Here is a 15,134-nt window from a genome sequence, read left to right on the forward strand (position 1 = left end):
GCAGAGGTGGTTAAACTAGGAGGGTGGGATGGGGTTGGGGGGATCCAGAAGGGGAAACACACCTGCATCTGACTAAAAAGTCAAACTGTGGTGTGCTCCTAAACCACACAGCAGGGAAAATGAGGAGGCTTCCTATGCCTTTCTCGCCTTTAGTCTGGAACACAAATCCACAGAAGCAATTCTTCACAGGGCCTGCACAGGCCGTGTACTCCGACTGGTAGCAGAAAACTCTGCGACGATCTGGTTTTCTGTCTGAGTGTTCTAATAGTGACCCGCGAGGCTCCTCCTCTCCAACTCAATGTCACCGCAGCCTGCCCCTACTAGATAGACGCTAGGTTTTAACAAATAATTTGCCACGAATCTGTATCAGCCTACTCCCTGACATCATTGTAGTCGTGGCCGAGTGGTTAAGGCGATGGACTAGAAATCCATTGGGGTCTCCCCGCGCAGGTTCGAATCCTGCCGACTACGAGTCCTTTCTTTGGCTTCTTTGTGGTTAAAGGGTTTCTTTGTCTCCTTTGTTTGCGGTTTAAGTTGATAAACTGGTTTTCTTATGTGTTTCCACGGTTCAAGGTACAGGCCTAATTTAGAATTAAGCTTGGATTACCAGTTTGAGGGTTTTGTGCAATTTGTTGTTGTTGGATTTATTTTGAGGAAAAAAAAATAAAGACCATCTTTTTCTCTGAGAGAAACGTCTCCTTTCCAGCCATTGAAATCCCTTCTTCAGTAACCCAGTGAAAGCGAGTCCTTAGGTTCAATCCCCTCAGCAGAAAAAAAGGAAAGAGAAGGAAGAGGAAAAGATGCCATTTTACCTACTTTGAGAGGACACAAGGATAGTTCAGAAAACTAAAGACCCGTGAGATGCTCTGCTCAGTGCCATGCTTGCAATGACTCCACCCTAAGATGCCCTGCTTTTAAGTCTGGTCTAAGCACCAAATAAGCGGAAGCTATCTAACCAAGACAGCCAGTCAAGACTCAGGCTGAGCTGAGAGAAATGCCTCCCCCGCCGATGCTGCTTCTGTCACTGTATCCGACACCTCATCTGCGAATTGGACTATTCTTTCTAAGTTATAAGGGAAGATATAATAGTAAAACAAACAAACAAAACAAAACAAAAAACCAAAAACAAACAGAAAACAAAAAAACAGATGGCCGAAATAGCTTGAGCTCACGGACATCGAGACCCGCCTCCCTTTGTCTTCCAAGTGCTGGGGTTGAAGATATGTGCCCCCCATACTCTGCAACACTTTTTAAAAAGCAAATATTCAGGGCTGGAGAGAGGACCTGGATTCAGTTTCCAGAACGTTCCTTGGAACTGTAACTCCAGTTCCAGGGGAATCCAAGGTCCTATTCTGAACAATGTGGGCAACGGGCACTCGTACACACCTCCTCCCTGGCACACACACGCATACACTTAATTAAAAATAAAATCTTTAAAAGCAGATTTTCAAGTTTAACTCCAGCATTTAAGAGGTCGAAAAAAGACCTTTAATCACTGAGTCATTTCTCCAGACTCTATTATAGTTTTTTGAGAGTCTCACTAGGCAGCCCAGGCTGGCCTTGACCTCCAGATAATCCTCCTGCCTCAGTCTCTGGAGTGCTGGGGTTAAAGGTATGAGCACCACGCCAGTCTCTGACTGTTCAGGTGGCGTGGAGGTCATTGAGTCTTGGGACGGGGGAGGGGTTTAATCAAATCATCTTTTATCCTGAAAAAATGATCTTTTTTTATCCTACAAAGGGGTTTTATTCCTTTATTCTAAAAAGTTTTTTTTAATCCTAAAAAGAATTTTTATCCTAAAAGTGTTGTGTTTTAATCAAATCATCTTTTATCCTAAAAAAAAAAACCTGTGTGCCATTAGAGAATCTGATTTTGTATTAGACAATCGTTGAAAGTAATTTTTGCTCCTTCATCTCTATCATGTAACAATAAAAAGGTTCAAAAATTTATGTTTGTGGCCAAGTGGTTAAGATGGTGGTCATTAGGGTCTTCTAACGCCTAGTTTGATTCTGTACAGTACACTTTTTTTTTTTTTTACCAATTCAGGATAATTATAGTATCTGGAGTTACAGAGGGGAAAAAAGTGTAAGCGAAATCATTCGCGTCGAATTCTTCACCAAACTTATCCAGCATGTCGCTCAGGCTATGATTATACTTTGGTGTATTCTTTCCTAAATAGGTCAACACTGATAAACAAAAGTAAGACCTCCTCAATTGTATCTAATGTACACAAAAAACAAACCTCGTCAGTCGTCTTCCTTGTTAGTATAGTGGTGAGTATCCCCGCCTGTCACGCGGGAGACCGGGGTTCGATTCCCCGACAAGGAGATCAAAGGGATATTTTTAAAAACAAAGCAGTCAGGAATGTCATTTTAAAGCTACGTAAGAGGAATCTAGGTTTATATAGTGCAGAGCTTAGCAAGCGCTTTGCAAGCTAAGAACAAACGGAGAGAACCAACAACAAATAAAGTTGCATTAATTGCCCATGTTCGTTTTAGGCACCGAAACCTAAATGCAACCTTGTAGCCTACTGAGCTGCAAGTGTGCTCGATGACCTGACCAAGTTCTCTTAACACCTGAAGTCGCCAGCAAAGTGTTTGTAAATGCTCATAAAACATAATTAGCAGAAAGAATAGCTTTCGGAGTGGAAAACAACTACCATAAAGCCACAGCCAACAATGTATGGCTCCTGCTCAGGGAAATTCACAGATTAGGGGGAGATAAACACATCCCAAGTGGAACTACTCAAGCAATCACTTGATTAAAAACAAATGTGACTCTGCTTTGCACTAGAAATTCCAATAAGTGAAGTCATAAATGAGTGTTTCAACTGGCCATCGGCATGGAAATAGATTAATCACATCAAAAACAAACCCAGGTAAAATGCACACGGAATGAAGAAAGGTAGGAGGACAGTAAAGTCTCTGAAAAACAACCTAGAGACTACTCTATGGAGACTGTATATGCAACTTCCAATGCAGAAAGAAACCAGTCACTACATCCAGGCAAATACGATACCAACGCTTCATCAGCATTAGTAGTTTTTCTCACTGTTAGACACCATGAGTGAGGGCAGCAGAGCCAGAGAATTGTTACACTGCATATGCCGAACAAAATGTCCATCCCGAATATAGAACCAGAGATAGACAAGCGGGCACAAGAGGACAGACAGAATGACCATGAAAAAGGAAAAGAGGCAAAATATTTCACTGGGTTTTCCAAAAGAGAATACCAAACAAACATAATGGGATGCTCCCCTAGTCCCTTAACATTAAAACAGTTAAATGCCAGAAGAGAAAGTCAAAGCTTCCTCAGCGAGATATAGATACACAAACTTGCACTCAAACTTTTTCTAGTTCTTGCTGAATCTTTCTAGCTCTAGCCGCAATTCTCCTGCGTGCAGGGTTACGGAGTGCGCCACCACACCCTCCCTGAATATTAACTTTCCGTGTGTCTTAGCTTGTCGAGAGGTGACTGAGCCTTCCTAGGATCTGGAACCTCCCCGCCCCCTAAGAAGTCGGCCACAAATCGAACTCGACGGAAATTAACTTTCACTCATTCCTTTGACAGTACAAAGACTCCCGAGTCCTCAAAGGCGACTGCGCAGCCGCAGGTTCGAGGATGACGCCATCCGTTCCCTGCTGGGTCCTCAGAGCTGTGGAAGAAGGCTGGGACGTTGGAGATTGAGGACCCAGATCAACCTTACCGTCTGTCCAGAGCGACTTTGGCTTCCACGTTGCAGGAATAGACCCGAGCACAACTGAGAAGGAAGGTGTGCTGCAGCGACGGATAGTAAAACCTAAAATGGAAGATTAAATTAGATTCTTTTTACTGTAGCAATCCGAATTCGGCAATGGAATTATACCTCATCATTGAGCAGTCCAGAGCTCTTTTGTGTGTGTGGTTCCATGGTGTAATGGTTAGCACTCTGGACTCTGAATCCAGCGATCCGAGTTCAAATCTCGGTGGAACCTACTTTTGCAGAGCAGATTCTTTAAATCCTCCAAATAATCTAAACTCTAATCCTTATATATTCACAACGGACTGCTTCTACCTGTTGTCCTCCACTGCTTCTACCCGTCCCCCACCCCCGCGCCCATACACAATTAGAGGGTCTCATTAATTTTTAAAGTCAGCATTAGAAATAATCAGATTCATTATATCATTTTTATACAGACGTTATTCTACTTTGTTCTTACTCATCCCTCTTCCTCATCCGTCCTGCCCTTTGCTTACCTCACCCGCCCCAAATCCTGCTTCTTCCATGTCATGTATTCTGTTACAGATTTCTTTTTCTGAGGGTCTCCCTTTCTGCTTTGATGACATAACACACACACACACACACACACACACACACACACACACGTATATATATATATATAAACACGTGTGCACACTTAAAACTAGATTGTTTTATTTTGTTGTTCTGAGTCTGGTTTGTTTCACTTAAAATATCTGCAGTTTCATCCTACAATAGGTACGACTTCATATTTATTTATTATAGAAATTAAATTTCACAGTGCTTCTGCACCGCATTTTCTTTGTGCGTTCACCTGCTGGTGAACACATTATCTGGCGGCTCCATCCTAAGAGACAGTCTGAGATGGCAGTCTTGGGCTGCCACGGCTGGCTAGCTGGTTTCATTTTCGCGGATCAACAAGATAAGGAGTCTGGTCCTGAACTAACCTCAAAGTCATCTAAAGAACAAGAGGTAGAAAACACTGGCTCTGAATGTTTTAGCTTCTGGTTAAACCTTGAAAGGGACAAAAACAACAAAAACAAACAAACAAAAAACTGGTGGTGGTGCACACCTTTAATCCCAGTAATCCCCCAACTCAGGAGGCAGAGGGAGGCAGATCTCTGTGAGCTCGAGGCCAGCCTGGACTACAAGAGCTAGTTTAGGGACAGGCCCCAAAGTTACAGAGAGACCCTGTGTCGAAAGACAACAAACAGAGAAACAAACAAAAAAATCTTGCAATGGGATCTACCTTTAATGACAGCTATTTTATTTAAACACAACAGTAATTTGTGTAGTTGTGACTGAGGAATTAAAGTGATGGACTAGGAGTCCATTTGGGCCTCTGACTTTACAAAATCAAACCTAACTAGATTCAAAACATGCAGAAGTTTGGGGAGAAATTCTGGGATAAATAAAAAAGAAAAAGAAACGTGACCTATTCTAAACAAAAACCTCACCCTAAGGCTCACCCTTCTTTACCAAATTTAACCTGTTTGTGGTGCTGGGATTGAGTCCTTCCCTCCAAGAAACTCAGGGAATCATCCAACCTCTTACAGAGACCTAGAATACTACCTAACCTGTCTGAGATATAAGGAAGTCCCAGATGGAAGTTCTACAAGGAAACACTTTTTGCTTCCATCTGACTGAAAAACTAAAAGATTTAAATTCTCAGAATGGCAAAAATAAATAAATAAATAAACAAACAAATCATTAGTATAGCGTTTATTTTCTTTTGTATGTCAGGAATTTTTAAAATGCAGTGTTTTAAACATTTAATGGTGACATGAATCTCATTATTCATTATTTATTTAAATGTATTTATTTAAATATTTGTTTCCCTTTTGCATTAGAGTCTTTGTAAACTACTCTGATTTGGAACTCAAGGCAATCCTCCTGCCTCAACCTCTGAGTGCTGGTACTTAGAATACAGTCCCAAGCTGCAAGCTCAGGCTGAAGTTTGGACATGTAGTAAATTTGTCCAATTGGTGGGAATAGGCGCCTGGAAGACGGAGGGACATGGGATCCTTAAGAAGAGGTGGAGGTAGACCAGACGAGGCAGCTTTGGTGGTTAAGGACACGACTGTTAAAAAATTTGGAAGGACTTAGCAGGTTTCTTCCTCTGGAAAGTCGACATCCGCCGGCAAAAATTCATGCTGGTAACGACCCCGAAGAACTCCAAACCCGGGGAAGTCGTTCTTGATCCAGTCTTTGAACTCTTAATTTCCGTCCCAGGAAAATCCCTTTGGCAATCTCGGTCAGATCTGGATCACAAAGACTAAGTGCAAAGGAGGCAGTGGGGGGAAAAAAACACTACGGGCACAGAATAAATTATTCCTAGACTGGATGAAACTATATCTTATCTTAGGGACGCTTCCCCACAGGAGCAGAGTGGCGCAGCGGAAGCGTGCTGGGCCCATAACCCAGAGGTCGATGGATCGAAACCATCCTCTGCTATGAGATTATTTTCTTGGAGCAGAAGATCTTTAGTCATGGCTCTTTATCGTGGTAAATTCTGAGTCAACTGATCCTCCAGACGAGCTATTTTGTGTTTGTTTTGAGGAAGCCGTGCGTTGTAGTCAAGGCTAGCCTTGACCTCAAGACAACCCTGCCGCAGTCTCCTAGTTCTAATTTTTTAATAGAATAAGTGTAAGACAACACGTGGAGAGAAAGAACTTCTAGAAGACCTGGATCATACATGTCGTGTGTACAGGGCATAGACCTGGTAATGAGATTCTGGCTTGCCTTTTAGAGGGAGAGAAGAAGAGAGGAAGGGGATTCCGTAGGACATTATAAAGGGAGGAAGAGGGAAGACAGAAAGCAGAGGGGAGTTGAGAGGTCGTGTGCAGAGTAGATGCACAGAAGGGAGAAAACAAGACGCACAGAAGAGAGACCCAAGTGGGGATGCAGGGACAACTGAATGGGACTGTAGGAGGAGGGAGGAGGGGTGTAAGGGACGCTCATGGCCCACATTAGGTTAAGGAAAACAGATTCTTATGCACTGAACACAATCTGTGAAAGTAAACTCTGAATCCTGTTCCCACGAGGGAACTCAAGACTCAAGAATGACTTCCCCATTTGAAATGACATCATGAAAATGTACGTACAGGTCCTCTAATGACCTTCAGTCTTTGTCAACAGCTCTAGTCTGTGTTTTGTGGTCTTGGAAACAGAACCTAAAGCACGGTGCTTGTTGAGCAGACGCTTTGCCACTGAACTTTATCTCCCGCCCTGGTTTTGCTTTATCTTGAGACAAAACTCACTAAGTTGCCTATGGTAAGCTTGAACTCACTCTGTAGTCCAGACAAGCCTAGAATTTGAAATCTTCTTTTCAGTCTCTCAAATACCTGGAATTATAAACCTGTAACACCATTATAATATATATGTGGGTGTATACTATGAATATATATATCACAGGAATCCACTACTTTTCTCCTGACTCTTAATGTCACAATTCTATGTAATACAAACCTCTATTTTTTTTCTTTTTTTTTTTTTTTTTTTTGTTTTTTTGTTTTTGTTTTTTCGAGACAGGGTTTCTCTGTGGTTTTGGAGCCTGTCCTGGAACTAGCTCTTGTAGACCAGGCTGGTCTCGAACTCACAAAGATCCGCCTGCCTCTGCCTCCCAAGTGCTGGGATTAAAGGCGTGCGCCACCACCGCCCGGCTATTTTTTTTTCTTTAAAGGCAAGGTCTCTTGGGGTAGTGGTGGCCCACACCTTTAATCCCAGTGCTGGGAAGGCAGAGACAGGTGGATTTCTGTGAGTTGAGGCCAGTCTAATCTATAAAGTGAGTTTCAGGACAGTCGGGGTACAGAAAATCCCTGTCTTGGGAGAAAAAAAAAGATAGTTGAAGCTGGCCTTAAGCTTGCTCTGCAGTGGCGGCTGACCTTAACTTCCGATCCAGTTTCCTGCCACTCTGTTGTCCCTCCCCACCTCCCACTGTCCATCCCCATCCCTCAGTTAAAGTTATTGATTCTGGATGGTGTGACTGTCACCTTGTGACTCTGACTCCCGCCTGTGTAAGTCCTAAACTACTGCACCCTGTCCGGTTGTTTCTAGACAGACAGAGAGAAAGCAAATGCTCACCTTGTTCCTCCTGCAAAGGTCTCCATTATATGCCACCAGGAACATGAAATTCTGCATGCTGTCCGTGTCTGTAATCACAGCATTTGGGAAGCAGAGGGAGGAAGACTACACGTCCGTGTCACAGCATTTGGGAAGCAGAGGGAGGAAGACTACACGTCCGTGTCAGCATTTGGGAAGCAGAGGGAGGAAGACTATGCGTCCGTGAAGAAGGACCAGGAGCTCCAGGTCATTGTTGCCAGCTATCAAGTTTGAGGGCTACAAATGAACCTTTCTCACAAAACAAAGAAAAGATTTTTGAGAAGAAAAATAAATAACAAGATAAAGAAAACACTGGGTAACAAGAGGGTTTTAGATTTTCTTTCGTATTGCATAACGTAACTAAAGAGATTAAAAAGTGTCAAAGTGTAATTGAAGCACAAAGCCGCTGAAGTAAAAAGCTTCGAGTTGCTACTGATTCATAAACACAATGTGGTGAATTAGGAGGTGACAAGTTCACCCGTGCCCACATCCGTGATTTCTCAAATCAGTTCTGTGAGTTCACTTCCTCAGAAAAGGTTCCTGAATAGTTCCTCTCTTTTTTATTTGTTTGGTTTTTCTAGACAGGGTTTCTCTGTGTAGTCCTGGCTGTCCTGGAACTATTTCTGTAGACCAAGCTGGCCTCCAGCTAGAGATTGCCCGCTTCTTCAGTGCTGGGATTAAAGGTGTGAAGCACCACTGCCCAGCTTTGTTCCTCACATTTAGACCACTCACCTGAGACACTTTGGGATCTAGTAGAAAAGACTCAAGGTCATTGTTGCCCATGGGTAGAGGGCTATCGAGTTCATTTTCAAAACATTGTGAGAGCCCCACTCTGAACACACCCTCACTTTCTGATATCTTCCCATATCGAGAGCAGCATGAGGGGATGTAGCGGAATTCCAGTAGAATCATTATATCTAGGGTAAACACTGAAATGAAATCGCTGTTTTCACTGTATCTAGGGCAAACACCAGAACAGTTGTTTTCTTTTTTATTGTTTTTACTGAGCTTTTTCCTCTGCTCCCCTCCCTTCCTCTCTCCTTCCCTCTTACCCTCTCCCATGGTCCCCATGCTCCCAATTTACTCAGAAGATCTTGTCTTTCTCTACTTCCCGTGTATATTAGATCCATGCATGTCTCTCTTAGAATCCTCATTGTTGTCTGGGTTCTCTGGGATTGTGAATTGTAAGCTGGTTTTTCTTTGCTTTGTGTCTAAAAACTACTTATGAGTGAGTACATGTGATATTTGTCTGTCTGGGTTTGGGTTGCCTCACTCCAAAACAGGTACTTTTCTAGAAGTACTTTGACCTTGAAGAAATCATTGTATAGAACAGCGATTATTTTCTGTTATCTACAGAGTTGTTTTTCTGAGGGAACTTTAGAGCCTTTGCTCGACTTTGGTCACAAGATGTTCCGGGCATACCTGGGGCATCTTGCACTATTGGGTACTGCAAACAGTACACAATAAGGACTAAAATTTCCCGGGTGTGATGTTTTCCTTCACAAAACACCTAGATTAGAATGAGGAACTTTGTTTTATTCAAAAGCCAATTTTTTTTGTGTGTGTAACAAACTGTAAATGCGCTTCCGCTCGGCTCTTTGAAGATCAGTTAGTTCATCAAGACTGCTCCTCCCAGCTGCCACAGTCTTGGTTACATTCTGGGGTAACCCGCTTTCTTTGATCATTAATGCCAACAGGAAGGCGTGTAAATAGAAACAGAATTTCCTTGTCTTGTCGCTTTCTGTGTGTCATCAGTTCTATGTAAGTGGAGCCTATATACATACATACGCACATGCATATATATGACAAGGTCTCAGGCAACCAAGGCTGGTCTCAAGCTTGCTCTGCACTGGAGGACCTTGAACTTCTGATCCTTCAGCCTCTACCTTTCAAGTGCTGGCATTAAAAATATACCCTGAAGGCAGAAACAACCTCTTAAAACAAAAAAGCAAACAAAACAAAACAAACAAAAACAAGCTTCTGCCTTGCTAATTATACAGAAAATTTGCATTAATGGTTATGAAAGGTAATATTAATACTTAATGGTAATACAATTGATTCTAATATAAATTAAAAATTTTAAACTGGTTAGGTGTGTTGGTCCATGCCTTTAATCCCAGCACTTGTGAGGCAGAGGCAAGTGTATCTTTGTCAGTTCAAAGCCAACCAGATCTACAAAACCAGTTTCAGAACAGCCAAGGCTGTTACACAGAGAAACCCCGTCTTGGGTGATGGGGTGGGGGGGAGAAAAATAAATGAATTTTTTAAAAAAATGACATTAATGCTAGTACTTCCCAAACTTTTTATTCAGCCACACATAGCTGTATTAAAATGAATTTGCTAATTTGAACGTAAATAATTTAAAAAGCTGAATACAAATGTCCTATGATTCAACAGGAGAAATTAGAAATCAGCCAAGCAGATGGATCTTTTAGTCGGAGGCCAGCCTGGTCTACAGAGGGAGTTCCAGAACAGCTGGGTCTACATGGAGATGTGTCACAAAAAATAAAAAAAAAAAAAAAAAAAAGAAAAAGAAAAAGAAAAAAAAGAAAAAGAAAAAGTAAAGAAAGAAGTCAACTAGCACAAGATAAAAATAGAAACAACAAAACGATAACAACAGTAGTTACTGCTAATAACACCAGCATTTGGAACACAGAAATGAAAGCTCAGCATTAAAGGCCACATAGTGAACTTCATAGTAGAAGAAAAGAAAACCTCTCTAGGTCTATGATCTAATTGTGTTTAAAAAGCTTCCACAATTTTTCCCCGTCATTGATCTGATTGCTTTTAAAGCTTTTATAATTCTTTCAAGTAGTACTGAGCTCGGTACTGTGAAAACATGCAGAGGTGTTTTTATTGGGTCACCTAAAGAACTTATAAGTCATTGAAGAAATCTTCTGAAAAGCAATAGCCTCACAATTCGTGAACCTTCAATAAGACATCGTAGTCGGCAGGATTCGAACCTGCGCGGGGAGACCCCAATGGATTTCTAGTCCATCGCCTTAACCACTCGGCCACGACTACATGAGAGTAAACAGAGGTGGAAGGGTAAGGAACCTGGCTTAACTTTAGTCTTCTAAAGTCTAACTTTTCTAGTAGTGTTGTATTTTCTTTATATATACAATATAATATATAATTTATTTTATTTGAACTACTTGAGGCCTCTCCGACAGAAATAATGATTTAGTGACAAACTGACATACAGCTCTTCATCTTCAGAGCTGATGTTCCTTCCAGGGAAAGAGATATTTCCAGAGACTAGCTTTCCTATCTTCTGTACTAGCAATCCTCGAGGTACAGCCAACAACTGGGACACGATCTAAATCCTCTGTGGGATTGTGAATGATGGAAACAATTCACAAAACCTGAGTGGCTACCCATTTTTAGCCTTCTAAGTAAGTTTTGGAACTCCTTGAGATTAAAGTTCTGAAGCTAATAAAGACAAGTGAAATGTAAATCTACATTACTGAGACAAGGTAAACAGCGGGGTTCACCTTAACAAAATAATGCTAGCTACTAAAATTTACTTTGGATTTTGCAAAATAACTTCATGTATAAACATGATATCACTTAATCCTTGTGTCTCAATTGAGGAAAAAGAGGCAGGGAGAAGGATCCGTGCTCACATGGTACTTGGAAATTAGCTTTCTTCAGTGATATGTACTGGTTTTTTGCCCTTGGATGCTGTCTATGCCTTCAGCAATGTTTCCAGTTGCCTTACAGAAGTGCGGTTTGCTATGTGGTTAAGCATGGATAGCTGCACATTTTCCTCAAGCACTTATGGAACTAAACTGATAAGCAAGTCTTTAAAGGGGACAGACACCTTTATCATACAATGCTACTCACAAGCCAGATCTCCACTTCCCTTTGTACCAGACTTTTGCTTTTTATAATTTGAGTAATTTGCAAATATGGACTCTGCCTTAGGAAAATATCAAATAGCAGGTGAAGACTTTAACTGGTTTGGCCCCTACCCACTTGCAAAAGATGTGCAGTGATGCAGTCTGCGAACAACACACGCTTATTAAGTTATAGGTAGAATTGGAGGCAGTTAAGAAAACAGAAAAAAATTACCAAGTTTGTTCTGTAAAAATTAATTTGAACTACCAAAAGTGTCTTTTAAAGTAGTGTTCAGTTTTCATTAGATTACAATCAAAGATATTCTTGTGTCTCTTCTGAAAATTGGGTGTAATTCAAGATAAAATAGTTTTGGTTTTTGCATGTACATAGCTAAATCAGCTGTGCAACCCTCTGATGGCTGGGAATATCACACCGTCAAGAGAGAAATGTACTGTTTGATGTTTGAATAATACATTCAACATATGTGTGTGCATGCCTGTGTAAGGCAGGGGCCCGACTCAGGGCTTCACAGATGCTAGGTGTGATCTGCCAGTGAACTACAGTCCCAGCACCTAGGTTTAGAACATTTCCTGTGTGTATTTTATTGTTCTATAACTAGAGAACTGACAGCCATTTGATTTAAGAATGCATCATATGTTTTTAAACGTTCTTTTTCTGCATACATATGTAAGACTAATTTTGAGTTGACCTCAAGAAACACAGCTCTCCAAAACTAAAAAATGTGAGCCTTGGGCTTAGCGGTGGAGCATTTGCCTGCTATGGTCCTGGGTTCAATCCCTTGTAGCACACAAGAAACACACTCACAGGTATGCACACTCACACACACTCACACAGGAATGCACACACACACACACACACACACACACACAGAACTCATACAACTGTCCTCTATCTCCCCCCCTTTTTTAAAAAAAAACTAAACAAGTTATTAAAATAATCCCAGTTAAAGGGGTCGAAGAGATGTCTGCTCTTCCAGAGGATCTGAGATTGGTTCCCAGCATTCAGGCAAGAGGTTCCCACTGACCTATTCCCTCAGCCGCAACTAATACCACAACCTTTTCTGACCTCCGAGGACACTGGTGTACCGTTGTAGAGCGTCCTCAGCTACAGAGCAAATTCAAGGCCAGACTGTTATAGCGACTCCGTTTCAAAAACAGCACAGGAACATACAAAACCAAAGGGAAACACAAGTTGAGAGAACCTCCCTGTGGGTCACGGAGGTCACGTATTCAAGATCTATCTAAATATCTATAGCATTTATATCAATAGCTACATCTCGGATAAATTCTCTGGAATATATATGCTTCGAGATGAAGCACACGATTCAGAATTCCTGACATATATGCGAAGAGAGGGAAAATAAAGTATGCCAGTTCCTTTCCTGATCCTACTCAGACAACCTCCTAAGTGTCGGACATAAGGAATCAGTTACGTCAATTTTATTGGATTTGTTGAAAATTGCGTATCTTTAATCACTTGTCCTTTTCTTAGGCAACAGAGCTACTCTCACTAAGTCAAAATTGTATTGGAAATTGTATTCGGAGTTCCTTCCTCTACCGGACTCAGGCGTCTGGGGGGCGCAGTTTTAGCTACAGTGAGATCTGAGAACACAAGACTCTCTCTCTCGCCCCCCCCTCTCCCCCCCCGTCTTCCCAGCACCCCAGTCCCTCTGCAGTGTAAGGGCAGCGGGGGTTGTAGATTTTAACTCTAAAGTGGCCGGAGTTTTCTCACTTTCCTTGCTCCTTGCGTTGGCACTTCTTGTTTAAGTTTACTTTGAACCGCAGACCCCTCTCCACGGATTCCAGAGAATGAATCAGTAGCGAGGGATCGCCCCTAGAAAGCCTTTACTTTCTTGCAACCGTGTCTGTGGTTCTCTTGTTTCTCTGTATAAGCTAGGAAATTCTTTATCACTAGAGTTCCGTGAAAATTTCACCTATCCATTAGTTTATATTAGCACTTCAGAAGTGGCAAGGAACAGGTAGTCGTGGCCGAGTGGTTAAGGCGATGGACTTGAAATCCATTGGGGTTTCCCCGCGCAGGTTCGAATCCTGCCGACTACGGTTTTACCAAGCATCTGTTGCAGCAGCTATAATCCCCATAATTGAAAATTATGCTGTTAAATTCTTTGGCTCACCGCACCAAACCTTTCCTCTCTGGCCTGCTATGTAAGGCTTGCACTGTAAGCTCTTCCAAAGAGTCAAGACGCATATCCGTGATTCCGGTCTTTGGAAGGCTGAAGCAGCCTGCTTTCCTTGAGCTAAAAATGTTTGAATATCCGAGTTGCATGCTGTCTTTTCCTAGTACTGATATAGGAAAAACTGAGGACATAAATTGATATTATAAAATAGGATCTATTACACTGCTTTTTAAAATACTATATTACACAGAGTGGAATTTAGCTAAAAGAGCACTCCCAGTTCTCTTATCTGCGCAGTCCCACCAGGCACACAGGATGACCCTGGATAGCAGCTCCCTGGGAAAGGCAGCCCCGGTCTGTTTCTAGATAACGACGACAATGCTCTATACTGTAAACCTCCTTGCTTGTCCAAACAACTGAAGCTTGGAATTTCTTCTGTCTTTGTGAAACATGTTTAATTGTTCAGAGTGGAACTTGAGGGACTATAAAACAATATAAGCGAACAGATTTCTGTGCAAGGCTGGCTCCCTTTCTGGATTAGCCAGGACATTGTTACTAATTTCCTGTATTAAGTTCTGAGTGCTGGAGTGATTGATCACCAAGAAGGCATATTAATTCCTTAACAACACTAAGGATGGAACCTAGAGCCTTGAGCCCGCTAGGCAAGCGGTATACCGCTGAACTGCGAGGCTCACCTGGAGCTCACACTGTAGCTCAGACTGGCCTGAAACTCACTGAACGTCTTCTGCCTCAGCTCGCAGGAGCTAGGATTATAGGCCTGTACCACCTTGCCTATTTTTTCCATTCTAGATAAGCTGCTCAATGACACACAACGAAATGAGAAACGAGGGTTTCTAGATAGGATTATGAGGCAGGCCTTACTGAGGAGGGTGGGGCCTAGCACATCTGGTCCATTCCGAGGACTTCCTGAACTGCCTAGGTTCCCCACAGGATAGAATGCCCCCCTACCTGTGTTTACAACACAGGAAAAGCCTGTGTTGTTGGCGCTTTGCCTCTAAGATGCTCTCTGAGGAAACTGCCACACAGCAAGGGCAAGAGCTTGAAAAATGAGGTTTGCTGTATTAGCTATTTGCTATACCTGTTAAATCTAAGTCAGAATCTTCTAATAACAAGATACTTTGGGAGGGTCCTCCTTGGAATCGTGAAATCTGGCCTACAAGGGCCTCTAACTTGATGACTTCCAAGTCCTACAACCAGCTCCAGGCTCCCAGCTTTTGTGAACTGTCACCCCTGCTGTGGGAGACTTTTCTTTCCGTCTCCCCTGGGATAGTGTAGCA

At 42.2% G+C, this 15,134-nt stretch overlaps 6 non-coding genes across 6 annotated transcripts; 5 read left to right on the top strand and 1 right to left on the bottom strand.

Moving 5' to 3' along the window:
* Positions 1-389: 389 nt before the first annotated feature.
* Positions 390-471, top strand: Trnas-aga (transfer RNA serine (anticodon AGA)). Its single transcript has one exon. It is a non-coding gene; the product is annotated as a tRNA-Ser (tRNA).
* Positions 472-2,254: 1,783 nt separating this feature from the next.
* Positions 2,255-2,326, top strand: Trnad-guc (transfer RNA aspartic acid (anticodon GUC)). Its single transcript has one exon. It is a non-coding gene; the product is annotated as a tRNA-Asp (tRNA).
* Positions 2,327-3,900: 1,574 nt separating this feature from the next.
* On the top strand, positions 3,901-3,972 carry Trnaq-cug (transfer RNA glutamine (anticodon CUG)). Its single transcript has one exon. It is a non-coding gene; the product is annotated as a tRNA-Gln (tRNA).
* Positions 3,973-6,119: 2,147 nt separating this feature from the next.
* Trnam-cau (transfer RNA methionine (anticodon CAU)) lies at positions 6,120-6,191 on the top strand. Its single transcript has one exon. It is a non-coding gene; the product is annotated as a tRNA-Met (tRNA).
* A 4,589-nt stretch (positions 6,192-10,780) lies between these two features.
* On the bottom strand, positions 10,781-10,862 carry Trnas-aga (transfer RNA serine (anticodon AGA)). Its single transcript has one exon. It is a non-coding gene; the product is annotated as a tRNA-Ser (tRNA).
* A 2,815-nt stretch (positions 10,863-13,677) lies between these two features.
* Trnas-uga (transfer RNA serine (anticodon UGA)) lies at positions 13,678-13,759 on the top strand. The gene has a single exon. It is a non-coding gene; the product is annotated as a tRNA-Ser (tRNA).
* The last annotated feature ends 1,375 nt before the right edge of the window (positions 13,760-15,134 follow it).

Source organism: Microtus pennsylvanicus, chromosome 4 (assembly GCF_037038515.1).
Source record: "Microtus pennsylvanicus isolate mMicPen1 chromosome 4, mMicPen1.hap1, whole genome shotgun sequence".
NCBI lineage: Eukaryota > Metazoa > Chordata > Mammalia > Rodentia > Cricetidae > Microtus > Microtus pennsylvanicus.